The following is a 19,458-nucleotide window of genomic DNA, read 5'->3' as shown; positions in this document are numbered from 1 at the left end:
AGTGTGGCGTCCCTTTTCTTTCCATCCATTCTTGGTTTTTAGTCAAATTCGTCCAAAATCGTGTTCTTGTTTCACAAATTTCGTCCAAATTAACAAACCCACAATTTGTGTCAAATTAATCAAATTTACCAAGTTTTAGACCAAATTGTCAAAGTGTACGAAATTTCAAATCCAAAGTACACAAACATCACAATAGTTTCTTGTTTACATGAAAAAAATGAACCATTTCACAAAATTAAAGTTCATCAGATGGTGATTTATTTTTGGGAGGTGAACTCTTACATGCAAATTGATGATGAATTTGGTGGTGATTGCATGTATGAAAAATGTCGGTGTTTTGGTGATTTGTTGTTTGAACGTATGCATACTTGAGTCATATGTTCATGCATTCATAAGTAGGATATTTATATCCAAGGACGGTGATTAGGATACTATGTATCCAACGATGGTGATTAGAATATTTTGTATTCAACAACGGTGTTTATGATATAGTTGTATCTTGAGGTGGCAACCTTGACGGTGTTTGGTACCACAAGCATATAGATTTGTGTCTAAGCGCATAGCATACATTTGATAATTGGTTAAATGTGTCATACTTTCTTATGCGCTTGGTGAATACTTGTATTGGTGAAACTTGGTGACTTATATACTTGATGAAATTTGATGAATATGTGAAGATGTGAAAATGTACTTGTGTATTATTATACTTGTATGCTTGATGATTATTAATGATGTTGATTTGTTATGAATTAATTAATTAAGTGTTGTTTAATCATTTGAAATTAATTATGTTGTTTACTTGCATATGATTATGCTTTAATTATGAAATGTGAACTAACCTCAGTGGTCATTTGGTTGACCTCTTGCCTTATTCTTATGGATGGGTAGACGGCGTGCAGCAGTAGTTTTGTTTTGCTTGGTGAGTTGCTGGAGGCTAGCATTGAAGGTACCTCGTCTTATGTTTTTAAGGTCTTAGTGTGTCAGCTCTGATTAGGGGTGTCTGTTATTTACATTTTATGACTTGTTGAGATTATATCACTCAGTATGTTGAGATGAGATTTTTAATTTGATGTTGTATCGAGATTTTTATGACATGGCTACTTTGGAGATGTTTTATTTTAATTGTTAATGAGGTGTTATGTTATTCCAGTGCGATGTTTTAAAAAATTATTTATGCATGTTTGGATTTATAGAAGAAGTAACATCTAAATCCTTTGCATGATTTGTATTATTTGCGTGATTTATCTCTTAAAGGGTTTTTAGGGTGTTACATCTTTCCTCTTCTCCAAGTTTGTGATCTTCTTTCCCTCTCTACCTCTTAAGTTTGTGAAATGAAATGAAATGGTTTAACCTAGTTTTCTCTTCATGAGTTAAGCTTATATAGTCACCTCTTAATTGGGCTAGGTTTCTAATGTTCACAATTGGGCTTAACATTCCTACTAACTAATTCTTAAAGGGAATTACTTTTCCCACCCTATGGCCTTCTCCCGCGCCCTGTATAATTTCCAAAAATGCCCTGGTGTATTCCGGATTTTAAAATCCGGATTCTAAAATCCGGATTCATGTTTACTATTTCGGATTTTATAATCCGGACAATTCTTATGTATAATGAGTCATCAGATTCTCTCACATTTCAGCAGTTTTGAGTTTTGCTTTTAAAAACAACAAAAAAACTGAGTAAAAAATGCTAAAAACTTGTCAAATAAAATCATAAAAATATAAAAATAGCACCAAAAAATTCTAAAAATCAAATAAAACTAATGCAAATTTTTTCGGATTTTTCTGAGAATATGAAAAATTAAAAAAAAATGAAAAATGGGTCTAAACGATGGAATTTTGGATTTTGAGGGGCGGAGTCCCATAAGAAGTTCCTTCTTAGGGAGTCATGGTCCTTGAATTTTTTCTGATTTTCTGGGGAAGTTTCGGAGCAATCCGATCAAGTTGCCCGAAAACCCGATTTTTGACTATGAACATGTAACAATGACCCAAAAACAAAAGGATGAGAGTTAGAAAGATTAATATTGTCCCTAAAATGACTATCCATGTTTTTTTTTGAAGAAGAAAATGACTATCCATGTTACAAACATGTTTAGAATTTGTGCTGATACAGTTCGGATTATATAATCCGAACTGTTTTACCTTGAAAAAGGGTGTTTAGGGGGTTTCCGGATTATGTAATCCGGAAATATCATGTAACGCGCCCTATTTTTTGAAGTTTCCGGATCACAAAATTCGGAAAAATCCATTACTCATTTTTTTCACCCTTTAACAAAAGAAAACACCATTCCGGATTATAAAATCCGGAAACTCAAGGGAATTTTTGGAAAAAATAGGGCGCGCGAGGAAACCCTTAGGGTGGGAAAAGTAAATCCCATTCTTAAAAGTTACTACTCACTTAATCCGCTAAAATCCCGAATAATTACCATCTCAAAATAATTACCCCAACTCACTAGTAACTTAGTAAAAATAATTATTGTCACTAAACACCAAAAAATAATCTTCTTAATTAAAATGACTAATTTACCCTTACTCACCAAATGACCAAAATACCCCTTAGTCTACAAATGACTAAACCCTTATAGGCCAAAAATCCACTACTCCCAAATAAAATACACACAAGGATAAATAAGCACACATAAACACATGTAATAAATAATTAAAATAATTCTAACGAAAAACGGGCTGTTACACTTACCTTTCTTGAAGTTGTTCTTATCGTAATCATCTTTCTTGATAGTTTGAACTTGAAGTTCTTGTTGAATTGATCTTTCACCGCTTCTCTCAGATAACCTTAATTCATGAGCTTCCAAAGAACTTTTCAATTCTTCAATCTTCAAGGTTTTCACATCTTTTTATTCTTGTATGGCCACCACAATAAAATCAAACCTTGAAGATAAAGTTCTCATAATCTTCTCAATAATTTGCTGATCAGAAATTGCTTCTCCACAAGCTTTCATCTGATTTACAACATTGATCAATTTGGAGATGTACTCAACAATCTTTTGCTCATCTTCCATTTGCATCAATTCAAACTTTCTTCTTATAGACTTGAGCTTTATTTGCTTCACCTTAGCATCACCTTCATGATACCTTTCAAGAATATCCCAAGCGTCCTTAGACTTTGTGGATTTTGAGATTCTTTCAAAATTTCCTAAATCTACACTTTGTTGAATGAAGAAAAGTTCCTTGCAGACCTTCTTCTTCAGTTCTTTGTATGCATTCCTCTGCACTTCAATGTCCAACAAATCTTGTGCCCCAAACAGGTTCTTCATCAATACACTCCATCTTTCCCAGTTTCCACTTTCAAGTGTTGGAAGATGGGTATTGAAACTGTTGTTTTCATTCATGGCTTCACTCCCGACGTTTCTACACCTTGTTTACTTGCGTGATTGAATTCTTGCTTCCTTGAATCAGAGCCAGAAGCTCAGGATACCAATTTGATAGCGCAACAATGCTTGCTTCTAATGCAAGCAATGATTTTTGTTATGAATTTAGGGTTTGAAATTGAGAGAAATTCATAGAAGGGAGAGAGGGAGAGAGGGAGAGAGAGAGAAAGAGAGAGAGATTAATTGTTGTAAACTATTGATTTCATTAGATTGTAAAAATAGTTACAATATGTCTTTTTTAGGACTTATGCACTTTGCTTGCTTAGTAAGCTATCTAAACAAACATACCAAACTTAGCTAGATTACCTAACTAACTTGTAACAAACTTTTATACCCCAACATGTATATAGTCTAATATAAACTTGAATTAAAACTAACAATTGTGTCCTCTTTATTTCTCCCGTAATGGAAGAATTTGGTATTTTACAATTTGTTACTTCGTACTCATTTATATGATGGAATGCATAGAAAGATAGATTTGTTCACCGTTTGTTTGCATATATATGTAGAATTTGGTATTTTATATAGGTTTCTACTGTTTTCGACTATCTGCTCATAGAATAGGAAACCATAAAATAGCCAATATTGAAAAATATGCAGACTTATAGTAAAAGCTCACTTACCAGTCAATTTAGTCCTTAAACTATTTTAATCAACTATCATCACTCTTTCATATATTACCAAAGTGACAGTTTATTCTGCAAACTTATTTAACATATAAATAACAATGCAAACTTTTCTTTGAGCCTCATTTATCGTGTTGTTTCCCTTGACTGGTCATCAGTGATTGACCTTGTGGCATTACAAGCAATGTTTGGACGGTTTATGGTGTGTTAATAAATTTTAAAAGGTTAAACATATTCTTAATTGGCACAATCTATTCTCTAATTATAAAACTTAATGTCTACCACAAATACAATCTTACCCCTTCTTAATTTTTTGACAACTCATCAAAATTATGTCATTTTGTGTTTTTTGCTTCAACTCCCCCCTATTTTCTCTCTCTTAAAAACAAATTAATTAAATTTAAAACAAACTCACTCGATAAAACACACTAACTAAATCTTTTTTAAAGAAAAAACAAACTTAATCTTAATCTCAATCAAAACAAATTTTCCTATAATTCAACTTTTAAATATCTAAAGAGTTAAAAAAAAATTACAATATTTTATTCTCTATTCTCTAATCATGAAACTTAATGTCTACCAAAAAGACAATCTTACCCCTTCTTAATCTTTTGACACCTCATCAAAATTATATCATTTTGTGTCTTTTGTTTCAACTTCCCCCTATTTTTTTCTCTTTTAAAAACAAATTAAAACAAATTCACTCAATAAAACTCACTAACTTAATTTACAAACAAACTTAATCTTAATCCCAATCAAAACAAATTTTCTTGTAATTCAACTTTTAACTACAAACAAACTTAATCTTAATCCCAATCAAAACAAATTTTCTTATAATTCAACTTTTAAATATCTAAAGAGTTAAAAAAAAAAAACAAATACAATCTATTATCTTTATCTAATTATGAAAGTTAATGATTAGTAATAATGCAATTTTGCCACATCTTAATATTTTGAAAACTCAACTTATATTTATCTTTTTGTGTCTTTTGTAACAAAAGAACCTATTTAGTTGAGAGAGAACATAAATTTCAAAAGATTGATGTGATTTTTCAAGAAAAAGTTTCTTTTCTATTGATGTATCTAAACAAACTACAATATATTATTTTTTAAAAAATGATTTTATTACCATAAACAAACACAAAATAGATTATGATATTTTTATAAAAAAATTAAAAAAATCACTGAATTATTCAATGTCAATATTATTTTTATTTTAATTCGTAACAAATAAGCCTTATGGGGTTTGCTATAACTTTAAAAAAAAACTTTAAACAAGAAGATAATTTTGTAACACAAAATCCATTTTATATAGTTGTATCCAAATATTTTTTTTTTCAAAGAAGTGATTGTTATTACGATAAACAAACACAAAACCGATTATGCTTTTTCAAAAATAATCTCTAAATGATTGAATATCAATTTTTTTTATTCAATATCAAAATATATTTTTATTTTATTAAAAGCGAACCATATATTCAATTTACATTTATTAAAAATAAGTTTTGTGATTGTACCAATTTCATTTTATGATGTTCATGTGTTTTTATCTGATGCTGAGTCTATTTGATGCAACATAACTAACTTCCTATGATTTTTTAGTTTTTAGGATGCAAAGAACTGCCTTCCTATGAATTTTTCTTTTGTAGGTAATCCTATTAAAAAATGACAATTGTTTACATATTTGGTCAAAAGAAAAACATTTTCAAGATTGCTTCTTTTCTAAAAATAATTTCACTTATCAATAAAAATAACAATTGTTTACATATTTACAAGATTGCTTCTTTTCTAAAAATAATTTTCTAAAAATAATTTTGTTATTTATATTTTATTGATAAATGACAATTGTTTATATTTATCGAAGATAACATTTTCAAGATTGCTTCTTTTCTAAAAATAATTTTCCTTTTTTTTTCCTTTAGTCAAAAGAAAAATTATATTAAATAAAAAGAAATAAATAAAGAGTCTGAGGGCATTAGACCTGACTCAGGTAAAACCCAAAACGGACCAAGTGGATCGACCCAAATATATCCTAACAAAAATTCACTAATCACGGGTGCAACCTAGCAAACCCATATACGGGCGCGAAACAATGTTACAAAAAAAAATATGAAAAGTGAACCTCTGTGAAAAACAATTAATGGATCGACCGTCAGCACAATAAATAATACAGTTGGAGAATTTATACACGGGACTCATAACGACATCTTTATCAATAATGAAATCTTTACAATTTTAAATACTTTTACATATAATTACACTAACCTCCCTTAAGATCTTCTTAAATAACACAAACACCCGCTCTATTTTTTTAACTAAATATTAATCTCCATTTTTTTAATCAAATTGACAAGCACTTCTCTTATAATATAACATGGTTTAAACTTTGTTAATTTCATTTATTTTGAGCAATTAACTTCTCCATACAAGTATGAAACTCATTATATTTTCGACCATTTTTCTTCCCATTTTTCACGTAGGTAAGTTTTCCCAACTTATTGTTCATGGGTCAAGGTGGTTTAATTTTTAAACTCAAATGTAATAAAACTGATATATCGAAGATTGTTTCCTTTTCAGTGATCAACCACAATGTCCATCCAGAAAAAAAAATTCTCATTTCTATATTCTCTTTTGATCTCTTCTGTAATTGTCGATGTTAGATTCTATTTGGTTGTAAAAACAAATGTTGTTATTGTTTCTCCATTGCGAGAAAAACACTTCATTTAACTTATTTGTGAAAAGAGATAGTTGAGACAAACAAACTAAAATGACTGATTAAATTGTATATTTACAAAGTTATTGAAATGGATAAAATGAAGGGATATTGATGTGTTTGGAAAATTAGAAGGGAAGTTTGTGTTATTTTAAGAAAATATCAAGGGAAGTCAAAATAATTTCCCCTTTTACCATTCTTCAAAAAAAAAAATTCCCATTTTATCATTAATGTCGGCTTTATCATTAGTTTTTTTCTTATCTTCTCAATTCATATAACATTGCGAGAAAAACACTTCATTTAACTTATTTGTGAAAAGAGAAAGTTGAGACAAACAAACCAAAATGACTGATTAAATTGTATATTTACAAAGTTATTGAAATGGATAAAATGAAGGGATATTGATGTGTTTGGAAAATTAGAAGAGAAGTTTGTGTTATTTTAAGAAAATCTCAAGGGATGTCAAAATAATTTCCCCTTTTATCATTCTTCAAAAAAAAAAAATCCCCTTTTATCATTAATGTTGGCTTTATCATTAGTTTTTTCTTATCTTCTCAATTCATATAACATTGCAATGTGTTTTGATGCACATCCTCTGCTTCGAATTAGTCCGTGCTTAGCACGGGTTAGTTGCTAATTTCCTAGATAAAATTTCCAATTTAGCTTCCTTAACATATGCCATAAGAGCATAAGATATCATTTCCCTTCCTTTAACTATAGTTATAATCTAGAAGCGTTTTATGGCTATAAATAGTCTGACATCCTTCAACATTTTCATTCATTCTACACTCTCACTTCCTTCTAAAATTTGTTTTCTTAAATTTAGTTTTAAGTATGGGCTATGATACCATGGTTTTTGGTAATAATTTTTAATGTTCGTAAAATTGCTTTGCAGTTTAAACGTGGATTTTAAAGTGGTCAACATAGACATTCATATCAATTACTAACATCAATTTTGGGTTTCACACAACCCTAGTTTTATCCAATGTGAGGCTTGATGTTCAGACCAACTTCCAACATTCAATTCCCACACTTGTATTCCAACGAAAATAAGTACACCCTCCGGTCACAACTATAAGCGAAAATCTATGTTTTAAATTCATTTAATAAATGATGTATGTGGTCTTTATTGTAGACAATATACATCATTTGTTAAATGTATCTAAAATATAATTTTTTTGCTTATATTTGTGATCCGAAGGTGTAAGAGTAGACCAGTTGATTTACTCATTTATATTTTAAGCACTTCGTTTTCAGCCTTTTCAGTGTCTTTAATGCCCCCCAAAAAGAATCTGCCAGAGGACTTTTTTTTTTCTTTTCAATTTGAATACCTTCAAGGATAACCTTCGAAAGGAATTTTTCTAGAATAATTAGATATTAAGTCAGTCTAAAAAGAAACCATTTTTTATACCGACATCCAAGTCGAGCTTCATAGAATTTGAGCGGGGTATCCAGTCCAGTCCTTTCTTCTTCACAGCATATCTGGTTTGGCCTTTAGTCCAGTCCTTTCTTCTTCACAGCATAAATAGTTTACTTCTGGTTTGGCCTTTAGTCCAGTCCTTTCCTCATCACTGCCAATCTTTTTCTAGCCCTTGTTTTGGTCTTATTACTTATTTTCGTCATTGACTTCACCTGTCTTATTCTCTTTGTTGATATCTATTATCAAATGCATTTTTGACATTTGAGTTGCTTTCATCTTTTTATTTTCCACTGCTAACCCAACCCAAAATGTAAAATTTTGAGTAAGAATGTCAAATTTTTGTTCAATGGTATTAAGATAGTCTTTCATGTCATGAATAATTCATATTAATCTCTAGAACTGTAAAATCTTAATCAGTTTAGTCTCTTTGTTGATATCTATTATCAAATGCATTTTTGACATTTATTCACTTAATTATTAATGTATCTTCAAAAAAAATCTTTTTTGTTTTTTAAAAATGCAATAACCGATCTATGAACCTACTAATCGAAAATACCAATCCCACTATCATTAGTGGGGGCAAAAGAATTATTTAGAAACGAACTCCCGGAAAACTAATAAAAAACAATTATAAATATTGTTATGTTAATACTGGGAATTACTCGGTTATTGTTATGAATATTATAAGTGGATGTTCATATAGTAATTGGGTTATTGGGTCATACTATTTGCTTATTGGGCCATATTGTGTTTGCCCACCAAGTCATTGTATTTCGAAAATTGATGTTCACACATGTGTTTAAGCTGAAACACATCAGTAAATGACCAAATTACCCCTTGGCACTTAACTGCCGTCGGTTTCACTATTACTCGGTAGTTAAGTGCCGATGCGCTGTTATGTTAGATGATAACAGCCAGCTACTCCCCCTACTCACTATTTCATCATCAACTTCCACACCTCTTCCATCTAAACCCCCCAAATCCAATATATTTTTTTTACCTAATATTGCTCTAAAATCATTGAAGCATCAATTCTAGGAGGTATCAACACACTGTTGACGTAAAAAAGCAAGTATTAAGCTTTTTAATCTGTTTATTTCTTTTGCTATTTTAGAAAAAAAATTATAAATATTATAAACATCAAAAGAATTATTTAGAAACGAACTCCCAAAAAAATAATAAAAAACGATTATAAATAATGTTAATACATGGATTTACTCGGTTATTGTTATGAATATTATAAGTGGATGTCCATATAGCAATTGGGTTATTGGGTCATACTATATGCTTATTAGGCCATATTGTGCTTGCCCACCAAGTCATTTTATTTCTCTATAAACAAGCTCACATCAAATTGTACACCACATGAGAATAAAAGAATACTTTTCTTTTTTCCTCTCCTTCTCTTTCTTGTTCTTATTTCCTTAGTTTCATAACACATTATCAGCACGAGCTTACCAATTGAGGTATGCATCTCATAATTTTTTATGAAAATAAGTTTTGATTTTTGTATTGATGATTAAAAGTTATACTGTTAAAAATCTCATCAATTGAAATCAGTACCTTATAGATACATCTACTTACAAAACCATGAGTCGGTTTTTGTGTTGGTTATTGTTTATGAATCATATGAATCTTGTATATTAACAAAGATCAAATAATAATAATTATAATTAAATAAATAAATTGATATCATGACTTAATATCTTTGGATGTTATCGATGTTGTTTGTGCTTCGTGACTAACACTAGTCTGGTGAAGCTTCAATATGCTTCGTGACAAACATCAGTATAGTATGGTGAAACATAACACTTTGATCATTAATAGTAACATAAACATGTTGATCGATTGTTTAAATATATATTTGGATGTCCGAATTTGTTTGAGTTTCGTGACCAACATTAGTCTGGTGAAGCATCAATATGCTTCATGACCGACATTAAGTATGGTGAAACATTAACACCTCGATCATCCATAATAACATAAGCATATTAATTGTAATATATTCATGTCTTTACTCATTCCATATATATTTTTGAATGGTTACATAAAGATTTATCTAATAATTAAAAATTATATATATATTATAGTTCTTCAAGAACTTAAAAATTTAATACCATGCTCCATGAATTCCTGAAGAATTCAATAGTGACGCGAATAATAATTATTTTATATAGTTCCTGAAGAACTTAAAATTTTATATTCCACACATGGATTGCCCAATTTTATAAATTGTGAGTCTTTATAATATTATTGTTATTTCAACACATTTATATTGTTCTTATTTCGGTGTGTGTTGCAATTTACTTTCTGCCAACCGATTTTATTCGCAAATTATATTTGATTGAATTGGATTATATAACTCAAAGTCTTTATATTTTGAATTTTTTCATAGAAAAGGTTACCAACACCACCAGGAGATTTTGTTTTCTTTAATCCATGTATTAATTATTGAGTCATATATTGCAAAGAGGATACTTTATTTTTGAAATCATCATATATATTTTTTCGGTAGGGTAAATCATCATATATTAGTATTTTTTTTACCGATTCACCAAATATATATATATATATATATATATATATATATATATATATATGCAATATTTTTTGAGAAAAATATATATCCCATATTTGTTACGAGATTTAAATTGCCTTTTTTTTTTTGTTGAAAGAATCTCGGTAAGATCTTTGTGTAAGTAATATGGATTTATTCCAAAAAAAAATTTGGCTGCGGATTTTTTTTAAAGGATTTTGGTGACAAATTTACTATATAAATAATAATAATAATAATAATAATAAAATACTTGATTTTCTTTGTTTGCACAACTTTATAAATATTGTTTCACGTATGATCTTTTCCTCAAAATTTCATTACTTTATCTAATAGGTTTAATTTTACAATTTGATGATAGTAGTAAGAATGTCAAATATTTCAAAACTACACTTTGAAGCTCTTCACACAACCGGAAATAACTATTTGACTTTGGCTATGGATGTCGAAATGCATTTAGCTACGGAAGGAAATGGAGATGCTAGAAGGAAATAATGTACACTACTAGAAAAATCGATTTTAGAGAGGGTAGCAATCCGTCACTAAACTACCATTATTCCCTCACTAATGAATTTAGTGACGGATTTAGTGACGACCGGTAATCCCTTAAGAATATTGGCCTTGCTAAATATTAGTGAGGGATTTTGGTTTCCGTCCCTAATTGACACGGATAAAATCCCTCACTAATTATATAAATTCGTCACTAAAATATGAACCATAAATGTTCTAAAACTAGGACAAATCCGTCAGTAATTAGTGAGGGATTCTTGTTCCCTCTATAATTGTGAGGGATCATTCCAACACTTATTACCAATATTTCCGTCACTAATTAATGATGGATTGGTTTTCCCTCTCAAATTGTGAGGGTATATTTCATCACTAATTGTAATGAAACTGAATTCCCTCACAAACTACAAACAAATTTGATTCCATAACTAATTAGTGAGGAAATTCAAACAGAAAATTGTATTATTGATTTAATATTCAATTTCCTACCAGATTTCATTAATTAATTATATTAATAATGCAAATGCATTTACTATATTAAAGCATAAGAAATACAATTAAAAACACTTGATAAATTGTCTTCATACCCATCACATACATTCATCACCGTTTACAACAATTGTTCAGCACTCTCAAAATACATAGAGTCATAAGGAACCTCTCAAAATAAGTTTCATAAGAAACACTTCCAACATTTTTAATGGTACTACAAGTAGCAACCAAGCTATCAAAATAACCATATATTATACATATTATATATCTATATATCAAGTAGATGGATGTGGATGTAGATGACGTTGAGAGACCATTTCCAATTTAGTCATTTGCTCCCTAAGAAAACAGAATTCACACATTCAAACTGGTTAGAATGGATTACTGATCTTAGCCTCTCTGCCACAATAACCACTACTGATAGCTCTACGTGAAAAAATGTTCTGCACCGACTACAATTTATCCAACTGATTAACTGCAATATTAATTCAATTTTGATTGTCTAATTAATTCGCCCTATTGGGCCTGGCCCTCATCTAATGTTTTTTTTCTTTCTAATAAGAGATCTAACACAAGAATAAAAAAATCATCATAAATTAATTATACATGTTCACCATGTTGCATATAAATTATTGAGCTCTGTAGTGGAATGTACAAAGAAATACCTTATTTTTTATCAACCTATATGCGCCATTGACTAACAATTTTTGCTATATCTCTATTCTGGCTTTGAACGGCAACGTGCTATGGGGTCCAACCTTCCTGAGAGATTATTAATAGTAAATAACCAATATACAACAAGTAAAACTGAAGAACTTATTTATAGTTAGAAAATGCTTGTGTTTATAAAAACGCTCACATTATCTGCCACATTGACACCAACGTTGTATTTGATCAATAATTTCATAGTTTGCTTTGCACCAATTTGAACTGCATAATGAAGTGGAGTAGCTCCATCCTGCCATATCAATAAATATAAACACATACTCACACTTGCAGAACGCAGTCAACAGTATATGAACATAAGTAATTTATCCACACCTTATCCTTGACATGAGGACTTGCACCTTTCGGAAAAAGATGGCTATAAGTGCAGTGAGACCTTCATGTCGATCAAATTATCTTATTTACAGCTAGGCAAATATTATGTAAAAATTGACATACATATAATATAAAAAAACGCACCTTATTCAGGAAATCAATATCATGACCACTTTCAAGAAGCTTGTCCATACTAAAAATCTGAAATGATAAGGCAAGAGAGTGCAGTGGGCTCCATTTTTCCTGAATACATCAAAATAAGAGCTCAAATGCAGATAAGAACACAAGACTCTAGGAGAGACAATGCTGAGTTATAGACTTACAGATGATAGGTTCAAGTTGGGATGTGCAAAAAATGGTACCCCCAACTAAGCTTCGCAAGATTCATAATTACCTCACATATTCAGAACCCTTTTTCATGCAATCATCAATTATTATTTTAGAAACCAGAATAGATACACACTAAACATACAGCAGCCGCAGCACAAAAACAATGAAATAAACCTATAACTGAGCACCAACAAGCAGACTGCAGCAACAACACAAGGCTGACAACCACAAACAAACATCCAACAGTGACAACAGCCGCGACAGATTGCCAAAATAGATGCTGCTGCCCACCAGAAAAACCGTAGGCCAAGGCACAGACAACTACCAGCCACACACCTACAAAACTCAGCCACCAAAGCTAAGTTGTTTATATCTGTATATCATTTCCTCAAAAAAAATCTATATATCTATATACATAACTATAAGTATACAATACAGACACACACAGAGATTGTTGAATGTCTGTTTACATGACTATAAAGTTTGACCATTGTTTATATTTTCATTTATCTCTATGGACTATTGAATGTGAAATATTTATCTCTAATTTTAGTTTGAGAATTTATTAGATTATCAGATGGTTTCTTCTCTTTCAATTGGTTTTCAAACACACTTTCTTCATTTTTTTAAACAAAAATCCAATGAAATATCATTATAAACAACCAAATTGCAGGACCTATACAATAATCTATAATCTAAAACAAGTCTCATACTACCAATCTTCAACAAAATCAAAAGTTATATAATCCAGTCTTCAACAATCAGTCAAAATCCAAAATTGAAAATCAAAATCAAAATTAATAACAAACAGAAGGAAGAGTTTGGATTCACCTGTTTCAGAGAAAGTGAGTGAGCAAGTTCACTGATTCACTTTTGGATTCAGAAAGGAGAGTGAGTTCACTGTAACCCCCACAAAACCCAAATCAGATTACAATAAATATAAAAAATTAATAAATAAATATAAATTCTTAGATTGAGAGAGAGAGGTTACTGTGAGTTCATCGATGAGAAGGAAAGATTTTAGTGATGGAAATTCTGAGTTTCACTGAAGATTTGAGATTCAGCGAAGATTTGAAGAAACGATATTGGGAGAAGGAAGGATTCAGTGAAGATTCGATTTTAGGAGTGAGATTCAGCAAAGATTTGTGGTTTACGAGTTGATTTGAGAGAGGTTCAGAGAAGAATGTTACTAAGGAAGGATTCGATTTTCATCTTTGAGATTCGATTTGAAGTTTTTAGAAGGAAGGATTCAATTTTGAAGGAAGGGTTCAATTTGTGGGTTCAGTGAATTTGGGGGAAAATTCAACTTTGCGTGGGTTCTGCGTTCAGAGGCAAATTTTTGGGGGAAAAATTTATTTTAGGGTTTGTGAGAAAACAAAAGAGGGGGAATGTTTTAGTATGAGAGGAGCGAAAGCCAAAATCTGAAATAATTGGGGGGAATAATTCAGTTTTTCATTATTATTATCGATAATAATTAATTTATGAAAATTGTTTGTGAGGGATTAATTTCCTCACCAACTATTTAGTTGACATTAGTGATGGATTTAGTGAGGGAAACATTGGAGAAGGACCAATTCCGTGTCAAAGTCCGTAACAAATATTCAGCTAATCAGTTTAGGGATGGATTTAGTGACGGATATTTTGTGAGGGATTTTTTGTGAGGGATGTTTAAACCATTCCCTCACTAATATTTGGCAATTCAATTTTTGTGGTTAACATAAGAATCCGTCTCTAAATCCGTCACAATTAGTGAGGGAATTTTGTCCTTCCCTAAAATCCGTCTCTAATTTGCGTTTTTCTAGTAGTGGTATCTGAGCAACTAAAGGCAGAAGCCGCTTGGAGTTGTGGCTCTAAATACGGATGGTGCAATTATGCATGTTTGTGTCGGATATTCCTTCGTCACCATATCCATGAAGCTGTGAAAGATCCACTTGAGCTATGGAATAAATTAAAAGAAAGGTATGAGCACCTAAAAGCCATTATTCTCCCAAACGCTCGATATAATTGGATGTATCTGCGTCTACAAGATTTTAAATCTGAAGGTACTTATAATTCTGAAGTATGCAAAATCACTTCTCAATTGGATTTGTGTGGAGAGAAGGTAGCAGATGCAGATCTGTTAGAAAAAACCTTCTCAACTTTTCATGCATCAAATTTGCTTCTGCAGCAGCAATATCAAGAGAAGGGGTTTAAGAAATATTCGGAATTGATTTCTTGCCTTCTACTGGCAGAGCAAAACAATGAACTGTTAATGAAAAATAATGAAGCTCGCCTCGCTGGTGCTGTCCCATTCCTAAAAGTGAATGCAACACAACACAATCATTTTGGACAAGAACATGGGCATGGACGTGGTCGTGGTCGTGGCAACGTCTATGGTCATGGTTATAATGAAAATGAAAATTTTATGTTGGGTATTTGTATTTACTACATTATTGCTAAAACAAATATCGTTGGTTGTGTTGTTGGACACAATGTTCAACATCTTTTAGGCATCTCTGTAAGATGTTGGATACGATGTTCCAACATCCTGGAACGGTTCAGTGTGCCTGGGTTCATGCCTACTTATACGCGCGCTCTTTTTTATTTAAGGAAACCATATTTCCATAACTTATTGACCAAGCAACTAGCATATCTTTTCAGAATCAGTTGTGTAATATTCCTAAAGATTTTAGTACTTTCCATATTTGTCTCTGATTCTTGTTTGTATATTAGCTGAACGATCTGTTATTGGTTCTGAAGCCCAACAAAGTTAATTGGCCCGTATTGCTTCAGTATAAAAGGAAAACATCAAGACCTAATTGAGTATTTAAGCTGACATTCTAAAAAGTTTAGTTTTTAGTGTTTTGAGTCTTTTTATGTTCTACTCTTGTATCGTGTTGATGCAAGTTTAGTTTGGTTTTATTGTGAGCCTTTCTTGTATCATCTTGATACATGCTAAGGACTATTTGTTGAGTTGTAAACTCATTGTGCTACACCAAAGCTTGTAAGCAAGGTCGTAGTTGTTTGTTTGAAGGTAACTTCACCATTTGTTTATGTTTTTAGTTTGATAGGGGCAGTGGTTGACTGTAGGATAGTGAGATGGGATCTCTGTGAAGGAAAATCGAAAGATATCATACACAGCGGAAGAAGAAGAAGAAGAAGAAGAAGAATTTCGATTTTCATTCCTTGGATCATTACGAAATTCAAACATGAATCAGTGATTTGATTGTTACCTTGAACTGTGGAATCTGAAAGCTGGAACTGGAAACTGGAATCTCGATCACAGCCAAGCAAGCAGCAAGCAGCAAAGCCTCTAGCAAGTCCACACGAACAGTGCTCCTCCAAAACTCGGTGCTAGCCAATGAATTGGAAGTGCAGAGAAGAAAGGGGTTGCTTCAAAACGTGTAACCAAAAACTTCAGCACCAGAGTTCTATTTATAGAACTTCTAGTGTGCTCTGCAAGTCATAAGTCACTATTGGGCTTCAGTAAGCCCAACAACGAGTTTAGTAATTTTGCTAACTAATTAGCGTTATTTACTAAACGCACCCCTTATGTAAGTCATACTTATATATATTTCTCTTTTGACTGTTCTTTGTGTGTGACCCTATAGGTTCTAGTCACGTTGGCAATAATATTAAATCTAATATTTAATATTATAAACAATGAGCGGTATCTAGCAACACATCATTGCTACCCAAGTGACAAGAATGTCAAGTGATCTGACGAAACCTTTCCATGATAATACTCATGTGTACACTTACCCCTTTGTCTCGATATCTTTATTGATCCCAAGGCATAGATATTGTCACCCTTGTATAGATCAATGTTTATATTCCTTGATTCCGAAATATACTGAATAACGAATAAGTCCAATATCTTATATTGACTTAGTTCGGCATGGCCATGCAATTTTACAGTCATATTTCATCAAGAGGCCTAAAGATATATCTCCTGTTTATGAGGAGGGACAAATCCCATCTAGGACACTCATGTCCCTCAGCATGATTCATCAAGTACCCATCAACCAACGTTATGGTTATCCTTTTACAGACAACGTTAGAATGGCAACAAAGCACTTGAGTCCACATCTAGGGATCATAGTGGTTTCAGGTCTAAGAGCGATATACACTATTATCATTGTGAGAATATCTTATGACAATTGCATAACTTACTATGTAGTATTCTCACGGCGGGTCAATCCAATATAAATATTACTCCTAATATTTGTATCTATGTGAAGACTTGATAACTCTTTATCCATGATCTGTGAGATGTGATCATCAGTCTACCCACATAATAGTCTCTATGCTTTAATGATATCCCACTTCTCAATAAAGCTTGACTACGGATACTTTTAGAATAGTTTCCTTATGTTTAACGGGGTCTCACAATTAAGTTATACTTAATGTTCCATTAAACGGACTAACTATTCTAGGGACTTCATTATTTTGAAACAAAACAAAATCAATAAAGAAATGCCTTTTAATTTATATTTTCACAATATATATATTTATATCAATATCATGATACAAAGCCAAACCCAACCAATATTGATTGGATATTAGGGCTTACTCCAACAATCTCTCACTAGCACTAAAAGCCAATCAAATATTAACTCAATATATATTGATCAAGTGTTATCATCAAGCACACCCTGGGAATGATACTATTCTAGTAGATAAGGAACTCTTTCCTATGTTGGTAGGTTACACTTCTTTCAATTTCCACTTTCGATCTTCCATCGAAAAGAAATTGAAGTGTCAAAGTATACATTTGGATTATTGGTGAGATCAAGTATTCATTGCTCGCAAGATTAAACCAATTTCACCTCAGACGGGATCAATGGAATCCGCAACGCAAGAGACACATGGTTTCGCTCAGTTATGAGCTAAACAATCCAAATCATATATATTTGACATCTGTAATAGAAACAACAACTATTTGAAGCTTGTACTTTTACAAATTTCATAGTTGATATCCAAGCATAGCATTTATTCCAAATTGCGATTTGGATATACTGTACACCGATATTAAAGTCAGCATCATTGTAACTTCTTTACAATGTTCCTTTAATCCGTGTTTAAGAAACAATCCTTAGTCCTTTAAGACATCCATGGATATTCTTGAAAGTATTCTAGTGTCGAACACTACAATCAATTTTGGTACATATTGAAAATAATTTTCTAACCATGTCTCACATGTGTAGATAAATTGTTTTGGTGACTAGTATGTCATCCACATACTCCACCAAACTAATATCAATGCTCCCACTATTCTCCTTGTGTGCACAAGATTTTTATTAATCAAAGTTTTTCATAAAACTTCACTAATAAAACAAATAATTCAACTTCAAGAAGCTTGCTCCAATTCATACATGAATTTTGTAATATATATACCTTTCTAGCATCCTTTGGATTAACGAAACCCTACATATATGTCAAATACATATACAAGGTCATTCTAATTAAAGAATGCAACATCGTTGTCCATCTCCTAGAATTTGCATTATACAATAATGACAAGTGGGATGGTTAGATTTAAGCATTATGATGATGTAATAGTTTCGTCATGATTTGCATCACGAGTTGCATGAAACCTTCTACAATCAATCACATCTTAAATGTATTCATAATACCATCCATGTCAGCTTTCTACAAGAAAACTCACATTCATCTCATGAGTCATACTCATTTGGATGATTTAACCAATATCCATATATAGTTTGTGTACATGGATTCTTTATAAGATCCCATGGCATTTAGCCATTTCTCAAAGTTCAGGCCATTTAGATCTTGTGCTACTCAAACTGATGATTTAACAACAACCCTTTGTTGAATCAACTCGTGTTCCATTCTTAGAGAGATGTGTCTTTTGTGTTACTTGACTTAATTCAAGTTCTACATCACTTCCACTGGCTCTTGTAGAGACATACTCCTTGAAAAGGAATACTCCAGTTCTAGCGACAAACAAATTTTGTCAAAGAAGAAGATGTAAAAATAATATCCTTTAGTTTCCTAAGGATAATTACACAATTATACATTCATTAAATTCGAAGTTTAGTTTATCTAATAAACCATATAACCTGAAATTATCATAAAGTCAAAACTAGGTACTCTTACCTCCATATCTAATATGGTGTCTTTATGATTACTTAATTGGAACTTTGTTGTGGGTGAAGAATAACTGTAATTTAATTAATTTCAAGAGTCATTGAGTTATAATCAAACTATTTTAGATCGAGTCATGTCAAACATGAAGCGATATAAATAATCATTATACTCATTAATCAAGCATTTACCATCACGACTTACTCGTATAGTCTTTATACTTTTCAAACTTATTCCTTTTACTTCATTGTGTTAAAATCTTTGAACAATTTCAAAGTCTTCTTGAATCGTGTCAAATACAC

General features: G+C 31.4%; 1 long non-coding RNA gene across 2 annotated transcripts; it reads right to left on the bottom strand.

Moving 5' to 3' along the window:
• Positions 1 to 11,773: 11,773 nt before the first annotated feature.
• On the bottom strand, positions 11,774 to 14,199 carry LOC146916585 (uncharacterized). 2 transcript variants are annotated; one of them, XR_015015146.1, is made up of 9 exons: positions 14,061 to 14,199; positions 13,901 to 13,969; positions 13,244 to 13,405; positions 13,063 to 13,150; positions 12,884 to 12,982; positions 12,740 to 12,800; positions 12,558 to 12,656; positions 12,364 to 12,460; positions 11,774 to 12,037 (listed from the first exon to the last, which is right to left on the bottom strand). It is a non-coding gene; the product is annotated as an uncharacterized LOC146916585 (long non-coding RNA). The 2 variants fall into 2 exon arrangements; XR_015015147.1 differs by lacking the exons at positions 12,740 to 12,800; positions 13,244 to 13,405; positions 13,901 to 13,969; positions 14,061 to 14,199 and having other exon boundaries at positions 11,816 to 12,037; positions 13,063 to 13,201.
• Between the last annotated feature and the right edge of the window lie 5,259 nt (positions 14,200 to 19,458).

The sequence above is a fragment of the Medicago sativa genome, chromosome 6 (assembly GCF_051527215.1).
Source record: "Medicago sativa cultivar Bolivia chromosome 6, Bolivia_mono, whole genome shotgun sequence".
NCBI classification, from domain to species: Eukaryota; Viridiplantae; Streptophyta; class Magnoliopsida; order Fabales; family Fabaceae; genus Medicago; species Medicago sativa.
The sequence above is the reverse complement of the archived record's forward strand: the minus strand, read 5'-3'. Positions and strand labels throughout refer to the sequence as shown.